Source organism: Chiloscyllium punctatum, chromosome 15, assembly GCF_047496795.1.
Source record: "Chiloscyllium punctatum isolate Juve2018m chromosome 15, sChiPun1.3, whole genome shotgun sequence".
In the NCBI taxonomy this organism is placed as follows: domain Eukaryota; kingdom Metazoa; phylum Chordata; class Chondrichthyes; order Orectolobiformes; family Hemiscylliidae; genus Chiloscyllium; species Chiloscyllium punctatum.
The window spans coordinates 51873999-51887028 of NC_092753.1; the positions used below are offsets into that span (position 1 = coordinate 51873999).

Below are 13030 nucleotides of genomic sequence, written 5' to 3' on the forward strand. Positions count from 1 at the left end.
GGAACATTCATCTAAAAATTCCTATATTTCTGTGGCAAGTTTCACTGAAGAACAGCATCTTGAGGTAGCAATTTTGCCCTGATGTTTGTAAACTGTGGTAGTGCCAGTACAAAAAGAGTATACTGCAACTGTTTCAGTGCTCTACATTCATTCTTGCAGTAAAACAAGCCACTGCATCTGTCACAATTAAGGATCTCACACAGACACTAGCAGTACTCGCCTGAAGAACGTACAAATCTCTTCCCTGTTTTGATTGCGGACAGATCTGAGTTCTGAATCTATTGTCCTCTTTGATTCCGGAATCCTTTCATTTAGATTGCTGATCAACATGGAAGTTGCAGATACTTATATTGCTGTCGGTGGAGGGGAAGGCCCAAGTAAACAGAAGCAGCAAACAAAGGAAATAAGGGACCAACACCCTCACTGGCTGACTAGCATATCTTCCAATTCTAAACAAATGCTGGACAAGTGATTGGTAGCTGAGATTTATCGTGTGTGTGTGTGTGTGTGTGTGTGTGTGTGTGAAATAATTTGGCAAATGTTGTTAATAAAGAATTTCCAGCTCTTGTTGGGCAAACTTCTCGGATGCCATGCATCTGAGACCGTGAATTATGCCAGTCAAAGCATCTATCCCAGATGCTGGTTCTGAAATAATGGCTTAGTTGGATACAAAAGATCTGTTCATACATTTCCATGGAGGACAATGTGTGGAAAGTGCTGGAATAGCTTCATTTCTGTGAACCTAACAGATAGGGATGCTGAAATCCAGCTGATATAAACTGGTCACAGATAAGAGGTATTGGCTATCTGTTTGTCTCTGAGAACCTGACTCACAGTCAGAAAATCGAGGGTAAGAACCCTTCAGTTAATGCCAAAAGATTTCAGTGAATTGCTAATCCAAAAAGAATATAGTTCACTAGTATGTATAACATGACAACCTTTATTTTTCTAAAGTTTTGAAAACATTAGTTTAAAGTTCACTCTGCCTGTTCTATTTAGTTACGTATTATGTTGCATTTAGAATTCGGCTTATCTAATGGGAATGCACAACTGTTGTGACAAACACATTTGGGGAAAAAGAGCCCTAGAAGCATGCAACATGAAGAGAGGCCCTTTGGCACAACTCATCCATGTTGGTCAGGTTTCCTAAACTGAAGTAGACCCATTTGTTTGCATTCAACCCATACCCCTCTAAACGTTTTCTGTTCATGTACTTGTTCAAATATCTTTTAAATGTTATAATTGTACCCACCTGTACCACTTTCTCTAGCACTTCATTCTATATATGCACCACTCTCTGCATGAAAATGTTGACCCTCAGATGCCTTTAATTATATCCCCTTTCACCTAAAACCTAAGCCCTCTAGTTTTGGACTCCCATACCCCGGGGAAAAGACCTTGGCTATTCACCTTAACTATACCCCTTATGATTTTATAAACTACCATAAGGTCACCCCTCAGTCTCCTATGCTCCAAGGAAGAAAGTCCCAGCCTACCCAGCCTCTTCTTATTATTCAAATCTTCCAGTGCTGCTAACATCCTTGTAAATCTTTTTTGCACCCTTTTCAGTTTAATAACATCCTTCCTATAGCAGGGCAACAGAATTATACACAATACTCCAAATGTGGCCTTAACGATATCTTGTACAGCTGTAACATGATGACCCAAATCCTATTCCCGATGCTCTGACCGACGAAAGTAAGCATGCATCTGCAAATTTAGTTAATTCACAGAATTCATAATACTATTATGATTACTAGATAATACTACAATATGAATGGGTTTTGAATAATATTTTGGATGGTAAAGGATACTTTTTTTTCCCCTTGTAAATTAATATACTGACATTGAACTCTGACTCTGATACAACATTACATAGCTAATGTAGACCTAAAACCTGTAACAGAACTTTTCTCTGAACTAAATACTTCATGAGAAAATACCTTGCTGGCATTGAACAAGCTGTTCTAACTCAAATGTGCAGTTTATAGAGTGCTCAGGTTTTGTTCTTGCATACAGCAATATATCCTTTTATGACTTTAGCATTTTGGCAAACTTAATATTCCTATAGTAATTTGAACTGCATTAAATTTCCTTTCATTGATTGATTTAATAATTAGCATAAAAGAGTTCAAATAACCACAAAGTAGAGTATACAATGCTGTTCTGGACACAGACAAAAATAAGTTTAGGATGTGAAATCATTATATTCTAGAGCAACGATATCACACCAGAAAGGAAATCCATATCACTTGACATCAATGTATACTTAATTACAACATAATATACATAAAAATAAATGAGCAATGAAAGAAATGACTATATGTTAAAAGAAAAAATAGAATCTAGAACTAGTGGTGAAATTAGTGAAAACTCGATTTTATTCTGAGACATATTTCCCTGACAGCTGCTCACAGGTGTCTTGCAAGTCTTTAAAATTCTGCAAACATGAACTACTGCCGTTTGGCTGATATTTTTGCCTAGACATAGAAGTTACTGATTGAAATAGAATGGCAACTTTTCTGTTGAGAAACAGAAACAATTATCATATGATGTTTCAATTGTCATCGATTGTCCCTCAATTTGAGGATGCCCTCAAGTTTGTGAGTTTCTGCTGTGGCTCTTCCTGTGACTGAACATGCTGATTCTGAACCCACAGATCTTTGGGTCCAGAGGGTATGGGGTTCCTCAGATTAGTGGGGTTTTCTTGAACACAAAAGTGGTGGTCCTGTTGAGTGTGGTTTCCCAGGCAGGAGAAAGTGAAGGATCTTATTTTTAGAGCAGTTTTGTTTAGCCTCTTCCTTATTGGCATGAGCAAAGGATATCCTAAGGAAGATTGCTGAGTCACAGACACTGTTTTCTAAAGACACTTCTCTCCCAATATGGTTGTCCAATAATATCATGCATCTGTAGTCAGTGTGCAGATTCTTGACTAGTAATTTCAAGGTTCACAGCCCTGTCCTGTCGCCAAACCTTCATTGCCACTGGACTTGGCAAGTGGACACTGGTAGAAGTTTGCACATAACTTTAGAATCATAGAATCCCTACAGCGTGGAAGCAGGACATTTGGCTCATCGAGTCCACCCCGACCCATCAAAGAGCATCCCACCCAGACTCATTCCCCTATCCTATCCCTGTAAACCTGCATATCCCATGGCTAATCCATCTATCTTTCACATCCCTGGACACTATGAGCACTTTAGCATGGCCAATCCATTTAACCTGTACATAGAGTCATACAGGTGTCAGCACAGAAACAGGCCCTTTGGTCCAACTCGTACTTGCCAATCAGATATCCTAAATTAATCTATGCATTTGTCAGCATTTGGGCCATATCTCTCTAAACCCTTCCTATTCATGTATCCATCCGAATGCCTTTTAAATGTCGTAATTGTGCCAGCCTCCACCACATTCTCTGACAGCTCCTTCCAACGATGCACCACCCTCTTTGTGAAGCAGTTTCCCTTTAGGTCCCTTTGAAATCTTTCCCCTCTCACCCTAAACCTCTGCCCTCTTGTTCTGGGCTCCCCCATCCCAGGGAAAAGACTTGTCTATTTATCTTATCCATGCCCCTCATGGTTTTTATAGCCCTCTATAAGATCACCCTCAGCCTCTGGTGCTCCAAGGAAAACAGCCCCAACCTATTCAGCCTCTCCCTATAGCTCAAACCTTCCAAACCTGGCAACATCCTTGTAAATCTTTTCTGAACCCTGTCAAGTTTCACAACATCCTTCCTATAGGAGGGAGGCCAGAACTGCACACAATATTTCAAAATTGGCCTAAACAATATCCTGTACAGCCGCAACATGACCTCCCAACTATGATACGCAGTGTTCTGGCCAATAAAGGAAAGCATAACAAATGCCTTCTTCACTATCCTATCTATTTGAGACTCCACTTTCAAGGAACTATGAACCTGCACTCCAAGGTCTGTTTGTTCAGCAACACTCCCCAGGACCTTATCATTAAATGTATAAGTCCTGCCCCAATTTGCCTTTCTAAAATGCAACACCTCACATTTCATCTAAATTAAACTCCATTTCCACTCCTCAGCCCATTTGATCAAGATCCCCTTGTACTCTGAGGTAACCTTCTTCACTGTCCACTACACCTCCAATTTTGGTGTCATCTGCAAACTTACTAACCATACCTCCTACGTTCACATCCAAATCATTTATATAAATGACGAAAAGCAGTGGACCCAGGACTGAACCTTGTGGCACTTCACTGGTCACAGGCCTCCAGTCTGAAAGGCAACCGTACACCACCACCCTCTGACATCTTTTGGACTGTGGGAGGAAACTAGAGAACTTAGTGGAAACGCATGCAGACATTAAGAGAATGTGCGAACTGCACACAGTCATCCAAGGTTGGAATGGAACCTGGCACTGTGAGGCAGCAGCGCTAACCACTGCGCCACCATGAGCTGGGGTTAATTGACTTGATGAATTTCATCCACCTCTTAGTATAGAAAGAAAATCTTGCATTAAATGACATCACAGTCAATAAATTATTTTTGAAATGTCCTTGTTTTTATGTTGCTTGATGTTGCAAGGTCCAAGAAGCAAAAATAAGATAAATGGCCAACTTTATTTAATGCAGGGACCTTGGTGCTCTGTCATTGTCCATAGAGATCTTGATGACACAGTGGTCAGATTTTGGTAATGTATCAAGCCACAATGATTGGGACCACCTTATTGCTGCACCCTTCTTCCATCTTCATAGACAGTGGGAGACACCGTCCTCTTCAACTTTTTCTTTTACCAAGGTCTTTTTGGGCTACATTTCATTTGGCACCTTGCCAATGACCTAGTCATTATGGACAGTGACACCAAGTGCCAGGGGTGCTGATGGCATTGTTGAGGGCATCCTAGAAGCACGCAAGTTTTTCCTCTATATCATGGACATGAATCTGTGGAGAAGTGTGTTGTTCCAATCTGCTATAAAAAGGTGAAACAATAATTACAAATTATTTGGGATGACCTAAAACTGTTGTTCCTGATACTAAGTTCAAAGATATCCCTCCTGAATTATGAAGGAATTAGTGGGAAATGTATTCATGTCTTGCAAGGTACAATCTCATCATAAAGTTTTGGTGGCAGTAGGAACCTTGCATCACTTGTATGTTCTGCACAGGAGGGGTGAAGTTTACAAAACAGTGCCAAATGGAGTTGATTTGATCAGGGATGTTAGCAGAAATGGAGCACACTGTAGTAAAATAAAAGGTCAAATTGAAAATCAAAATAAAGATAATTCTATAGGAAATATAACAACTCTGTGCATGAGATTGGAATCAATTGCCACGATTGAATAATGGAGCAGACTTGATGAGCTGAATGGCCAAATTAAGATTCGATATTCTGTGGTCCCATTTCATCTGAGTTCATCCTCTAGATGTTGAACTTGATTCAAACTTTTCTGACGGTGTATCAATTAGCGTAGATGCAGAAACCTGTTTAGAATGAGCACTGACACTGTACCAGTAATGACTAAATAGAAACGACAGCAAGAGAAGTTGATGAAATTAATTTGTAAGAACGGTTTGTTGCATTTTAAATGAACAATTATCATACAATTATGCTGAAGTCGCCAGTATAAGAGTATGTAATGAGATCTGTATATATTTTTGTCCATGTAAAAATATTACCTTACTGGCTATCTTTCTAATGGTTTAGTGGATTTTTGTTGCAGGAAAGATATAATTGATTTTTTTCAAGAGAAATTTTAAAATATTGTAACAGATGTAAAATAAGCTATCATTTGCTTAATACTCATGGTTTCCCACAAAGCCCAGATTATTCATTATAGGTTTTGATCATGTTGAAAAATATGCAGTGATTTATGGAACACAGTGATTATGGTAGCACAGAAACCCATAAAATAAGAAATCATGAGAATTTTTACTGACAAACAGGGATGGGTTTTGTGTAGACAGGAAGTTAGATCCTTTAAACATGATATTGAGTTTGGATCCCAATGTCATCCTGCCAAGTTCTGGGTTTGAAGGTGATTGGGAAAATTCCTTGTAGTTCTTAGTTAGGCATTCAAATATTCTCGAAGAAAATGAGGACTGCAGATGCTGGAGAGTCAGAGTCGAAGAATATGGTGTTAGAAAAGTACTGCAGGACAGACAGCATCCAAAAAGAAGGAGAGTTGATGTTTCGGGCATAAGCCCTTCATCAGGATTTCCCAATAAGGGCCTTGCGTAGCCAAGGCCAGGTGAGAGGCTGCTGCTCACAGGATTCCTTCTGAGATTGCTCTCAGTGCTTGAACTGCCACACTTTGCCTGGCTTGCACCTCACTTATTCTCCTTCAACTCCACTTCCTCACCATGGCATGGCTGTATCTTCTATGGCTCTATCTGGCATCTCTGAAGATTAGGTGAAGTGGCAATATCTGTAGCACGAGGAATAATGCCAACCATAGCACCGCCTGTCTTTTCCCCAGTTCCACAAGACAGAGAGAAAGGATAGGAGCTCCAGCTGCAAAGAAGCAAGACCCTGAACACAGAGTCTACAAGTAGATGATCAGCTCCCTCAACATATTTGAATACCAATGTATCCAGGTACAGAAAGTCAGTAATGTAATGGCATCTGCAGCTTCCTGGCACAATACCACATCCCAATGAAACATGTGGGCATGCATTGTCAATGGCATCAAGATGCTTGTCATTGAACAGCCAGCTCTCCCAGGTTTTTGCCTCTCCTCGTTGTATATTCTCTCTTTTTGCAAGGGCGTAAACAGAAAATTATGAAGCTTGCAATGGCGTGTGCAGATAGAACAGTCAGGCTTCTACTTATGGACTATAGCTCCGTCTGCAACACTCAAAGCCCAACCAAACTAACCAAACTCTAAGACCTAGGTCTCAGCTCTGCCCTCTGCAACTGGATCCTCAACTTCCTGACCCACAGACTGCAATCAGTGAGAATAGGCCACTGCACCTCCTCTACAACAATCCTCAACACCGGTGCCCCACAAGGGTGCGTACACAGTCCCCTACTATATTTCCTGTATGCTCATGACCATGTGGCCAAATTTCATCCAAACTCCATCTATAAGTTCATTGATGACACCGCCATTGTAGGCCGGATATCAAACACTGACGAGAGAAAATACAGAAAGGAGATCGAATGCTTGGTGTCATGATGTAAAGATAACAATCTCTCCCTCAATGTCGGCAAAACTAAAGAACTGATTGTTGAATTCAGGATGAAAGGAGGAGGACGGATCCCTATCTACATCAGTGGAGCAGAGGTGGAGATGGTCAAGAACATCAAGTTCCTCGGAGTGATGATAACCAACTGTCTGTCCTGGACCATACACGCAGATGTGACAGTCAAGAAGGCACAACAATGCCTGTTCTTCCTCGGGAGCTAAGGAAATTTGGTATATCCTGAGGACCCTCACCAACTTTAACAAATGCATCATTGAAAGCATTCTATGTGGGTGCATCATGCCTTTATATGGCAATTGATGTGCCCAGGACTGTGAGAAACTCCAGAAAGTTATGAACACAGCCCAGACCATTATTCAAGCCAGCCTCCCATCCATTGATTCCATCTACACTTCTCGTTGCTGTGGAAAGGCAGTTAACATCATGAAAGACCCCTCCCAACCCACTTATAATCTCTTCCATCCTCCTCCATCAGGCAGAAGATACAGAAGCTTAAACACACATCACCAGGTTCAAGAACAACTTCTTACCTACTGTTATTAGACTGCTGAAAGGTCCTCTCAAATTTCAAATCTAATGTTGATCTTGCCTTTGTGCACCTCCTGTGCAGCTGTAACCCTGTATGCCTTGCGCTGTCTAAACAGCCTATGATCTAGTTGTCCTTGTATGTTATGATCTGCCTGTACTGCTCACAAAACAAAACTTTTCACTGTACGTAGGTACATGTGACAACAATACATCAAATCAAATTAAATCAGGATGATTATGATGCATGGGTGTGAGAAGACATTTAAGGTATGAGTCCTAGCTATTCAGATGGAGAGTTGAGGTTCCTAGAAAATGAGAATGAATGGAGCTGCAAGATGTGATATACAGAGGAGTGTTGTGTAAGAGAATTCTAGGCATGTCAGTGTGGGTTTGGCACCTGAGGGGAGGAAAAGATGTATTCCATTTGAGATAGTGGATCCTCTTGGAGCACTGTAGCCAGGATAGAGGAAGTAGATTCTGCTGCTGGCATTTTTTTTTTGTGCATTCCATATGTGAGTACTGGATTGGAAAAATGTTCCTGTGCATCAGATTCTGCTGCAGAATCTTCAGGTCAGAGTAAGAGACTGTGGGAAAAGTCTTCCCAGGTCATCTCTAATCCGGTAGTTATTGCAACCTCTAGAATCTAGGTCTTGTTGAAGCATCGTACACTGCACTCTTTAATTTTAACGATCGATCACCCTTCCTACCTGCCCTCCCTAAGTAATTGGAAAATTACCCATTTCTTCTGGGAGCGAGTCAAGCGATATCTATTGGACCGTTCAACAGGTTCACAACCAGCTAATGGCCTCATTGTTTCAGCAGCAACTAAGTTTTAAAATTCTTATCTATGAGTCACTAAAGAATAAAATTCACCAATAATTGCTGGAAAATATTAGGTTAAAAAATAGTGAACTCTGTTACTGTTAGCCATCTGTATACTTGTCGAGTACATGCTCAAGAAATATGTGAGGGGATGGATGAGGGTTGAGGGTTTAGTTAACCCATTGCACTTGGCAGGAACAGCATAGAGGACTTTAATAGGCAACACTGGGACTCAACACCATGTCTTACTGGAATTCTGTTGGTCAGCATTTTAACTACACACTGCAGTCAGATGACTGGGACACCTGGTAGAAGTAGAAAAGAGCCTGCCTTAGCAAATGAAGGGTCTTATCATGCTGAAAATATCCTGATTTACTTGTTACCCCGGATAAGCTGCTACATCATTTCTGTCCGAGAGCTGGATATTCCCTCATATCAGTTTTCTTTGTTTATCCAAGAAGAAAAAGATGTCTCTCTGAGCCCCACAAAACAAATTTTGGCCTCCCCTTCACCTACACCTTTCCTTAGATAGATAGAATTAGTTAGTCCAAAAGATGGTGGGCGGCACGGTGGCACAGTGGTTAGCACTGCTGCCTCACAGCGCCAGAGATCCGGGTTCAATTCCCGCCTCAGGCGACTAACTGTGTGGAGTTTGTATGTTCTCCCTGTGGTCTGCGTGGGTTTCCTCCGAGTGCTCCGGTTTCCTCCCACAGTTCAAAGATGTATAGGTCAGGTAAATTGGCCATGCTAAATTGCCCGTAGTGTTAGGTAAGGGGTAAATGTAGGGGTATGGGTGGGTTGCGCTTCGGCGGGGCGGTGTGGACTTGTTGGGCCGAAGGGCCTGTTTCCACACTGTAAGTAATCTAATCTAAAAGGAAGAGTTGTACAACAATTATCATTTAGCTGGTTCGAGCAGACTCTGCAGCTTGAGGTGGGGTGGATCTAGGATCCAATGTGCCAACTGTGAAAAAGGAAGATTTTCTAAGATATTTTGAAATGGCGGAAATATCCAGTTAAACTTGACCCCCAGCATGTGCAAAGCATAGTCTCCTTTAAAAAGTACAGCACCACTATATGAGAAATGTCAAATATTAGCCTTTTATTGAGGGGATTTGTAAGATTAATTGGTTGGTGTGGATAAATTACAGTCAGTCACTGAAATTGCATATAATTGCTCTTCTGGGCATTTTGCATGTGTTGCAGCTTTTCAATTACTGAAGTAAGGCATATAAGCAACTGTATTGTTTTCTTTTTAATGCAGAAAACTATGCCACATAGTCCTGCTCTTCCCTGTGTTAGTGATGCTAAATATGGCTGGTACATTTATCTATGGGTATGCACCTCTTTTTCCCAGTACACTTGTCAAAGATTGCCCTCACATCCTGCAAGAATTCCTATTTGACATGCACAGATGGTCTGCAGTGCCGGAGGCAAAATGTTTTAATGCAGTGACACGCTGACCAGGGAGCATACACGATCCCTTCATGTGGCAGAATTGTTCTGAGATCCAAGTTTACAATTAATTTTGATGAGGAAGGCAGGCAGTCTAACATCTGACAGACTATCCATTCAATTGTCATTCTCTGGCGCCTGCATGTCGTTCATCTCCCAACGAATATGAAAACAAGCATGGTAGTTGAATGAAATTTTAATGTTATGAATGTAGGATATGATTTAGAGATCAAGAGGGAATGTAATACAATGCTGCGCTGACAAAAGTTGCAGTGCAGTTTTACATATTTGTGGTCTATTGTTATTCAGCTTGATATCTTACTCATGCGGTTTAAGTAGCAGAAGAAATACTGAATACTTATAATTAAAAAGAAAATATGAATCTAGAGTGGAAAAAAATGTCTTAATGCGAGTGTTAGTCAAGAATTCACCTTGTGCATTTTACTATTGTCTAGTTTAAAAAATATATTTAATGCACCTCCAATGGTTAAAACAGATTTGCAGTAGAAAGTTATGTTTCTTGTGAGCAGTGAAGTTGAACTCCAATATCCAGTCAAGAACAATATGTTGGAATTCAATGTATTCACATTTGTGGAAAAAGGACCCCATTAAAACATTTTCCCTGTGGTGTATTTGAAGCTATGCTTTATTAAAGAAAAGACTGAATTTACTGGTTGGAAACCGCTGATTGGATTTTGAAAGAAGACTGAAGCCACAGTCCAGTGCCTTGAAATTGAATCTTTTCTAAAATGGTTGAATATTTGTATCATTATATCAAAGCCATTAAGCAAAACCAACCTGCCTGCAAGAGCCTTTCAAAGATAATTGCCTCAGAGGAATGTGAATGAACCACATTTTGTGTCCCTAAATGTAGAACACAGAATCATCTGGGTGGGGAACAAGCATTGGACATAATCATTTCAAACAAGTGACTCAGAGGAATATTCACCCAGCCACAATCTCATCAAGTTACGAGTAGAATCCACGACCCATTAGTATATCTGGGTTACTTGTTCAATTAGAGATAGCCATATGTAACAAGCCAAATAACTGTGTCTTTAAGGAACTGTTTGTTCAAGCCATAAATAAAAGCAGAAATGATACCATTCGAAGAACCCTTTGAGGAATGTATACACTCTCTGTGTGCACCCATTCTGCAAGATTGAACCCTATTTGCTGATTGAATAAACAAGTCTGCAATTATTCTCTTTAGCTGCTCTACACTTTTAAACTGCCTCGACACTGAAAGCGATTGGCTCAGCCTAGTTCAACCCATCAACCTGTGAGAACTGGATTGCTTAATCTATCCTCCCGACCTGTTATTGGTGTTTATTGGTGTTTGCGTGAAAACCAGAGCATTTTTATAATTTTACTTGGACCTTGTTGGGTATAATAAACAAACGAGGAGAAAGTGAGGACTGCAGATGCTGGAGATCAGAGCTGAAAATGTGTTGCTGGAAAAGCGCAGCAGGTCAGGCAGCATCCAAGGAACAGGAGAATCGACGTTTCGGGCATAAGCCCTTCTTCAGGAATCCTGAAGAAGGGCTTATGCCCGAAATGTTGATTCTCCTGTTCCTTGGATGCTGCCTGAGCTGCTGCGCTTTTCCAGCAACACATTTTCAGCTATAATAAACAAACCTCTTTTTCAAAAGAAATCAAGAAAACCCATATATCTGTTATTGTTTATTCACAGCATGTAAACAGTTAAACACCACATTAGCAAGCACGTTCATTTTTTTTTAAAAACAAGAACCTGTTGTGGTCAGGTGGAGCAACAAGGATCCATTTAACCTTCTCCTCACCTACTCATGGTAGGTGTAACACTCTGGTGTCCATGTTGGTTTCTGAACATATCCGAGTGTGAAAACCTGGAGTGAGGTGAATGATTTTGTGAAATTACTTTGAAGGCTGTGTTTCTGACTCAGCTGAAGGAAATCACAATCCAATCTTGTTTACATTACGTGGCATAGGTTATAGTCCTGTGAGCACATACAACTTCTGCTCCAATTAAACTACAGTTTTTTTTTGTCAGATTCTAATTGAATGTGGGAAGATTAGGTGCAAGTCAAAGGACAACTTCATTCTTTGGTTTTTGTTGTTTAGTTTCCCCCTGGTGTAAAGTGCATCGCATTGGAGGCATTGAGTAAATAAACTGCCAAAATCAGAATCAGATTAAACTTTTCAATTTAGAAATGCACAAGCATATCTGAATTATCCAGCATTTAACTAAAATAGAAACTGGGAGCTCAAAATGTGGAAGAGAGCTCACTACACTTAACAAGTTGAGCTCTATAAACTTTAGATAATAATCTAATTGGTGGAAGGATACAAATGGATATCTTATAAGCATTACATTTCACTGAAGGATTAACCTTGATCATGAGATGTAAATTATTTTCACCAAGATTTTTGATTAGTAGGGGAATCCATAGTTATAGGGAAAGGCCAGGAAAGTGGACATGAGGAATATCACATCAGCCGTGGTCCTCTTGAGTGGAGGAGCAGGCTCAAGGGGCTGAGCAGCTTATTCATGTTTCTATTTATGATCTTATGGCCTTTAGTTTGGTCTTAGTTCTTAAGCCAATGTCAATCAACAAAATCAGATATTTCTAAAACTTACTGCTCTTAGTGATTGTTAAAACTATTTCTGTTAGCTTATCTTTTTTCCAAAGCTGAAAGGTAATTCTATAAGTCAATGTTAAGAATGTTGCTGGAAATAATAACTAGGAACATAATGTCACTTAAGGGGCTACATCTGAATGAAGATATGAACACTACATTCTGTGGTAATGAAAAATGTTTACTTCTTTTGTGAACAATTTGTTTCACATAAAAGCTTTTCAAGATACCCGCCAATCCTGACATACCTAATCCCATGGCTCATTCAGGTCCAGTAAATGAGAGTCATGTGGAAGACACTTCATTTTCTCCATACAATTGGGACAAAGGATAATGAAAATGTGTCACAATTTACCATCTGCACCTCAAATGCTGCTTCAGTATGATTAAAGGAACAGTGAAAACAGCAAATCTCTGTGTTTGGACACTGCTCGT

General features: G+C 40.2%; 1 protein-coding gene across 1 annotated transcript in view; it reads left to right on the forward strand.

Annotated features, from left to right (window-relative positions):
* Positions 1–13030, forward strand: part of otc (ornithine transcarbamylase) — a 78680-nt gene that overhangs the window by 24980 nt on the left and 40670 nt on the right. The gene's annotated exons all lie outside the window — the stretch shown is intronic.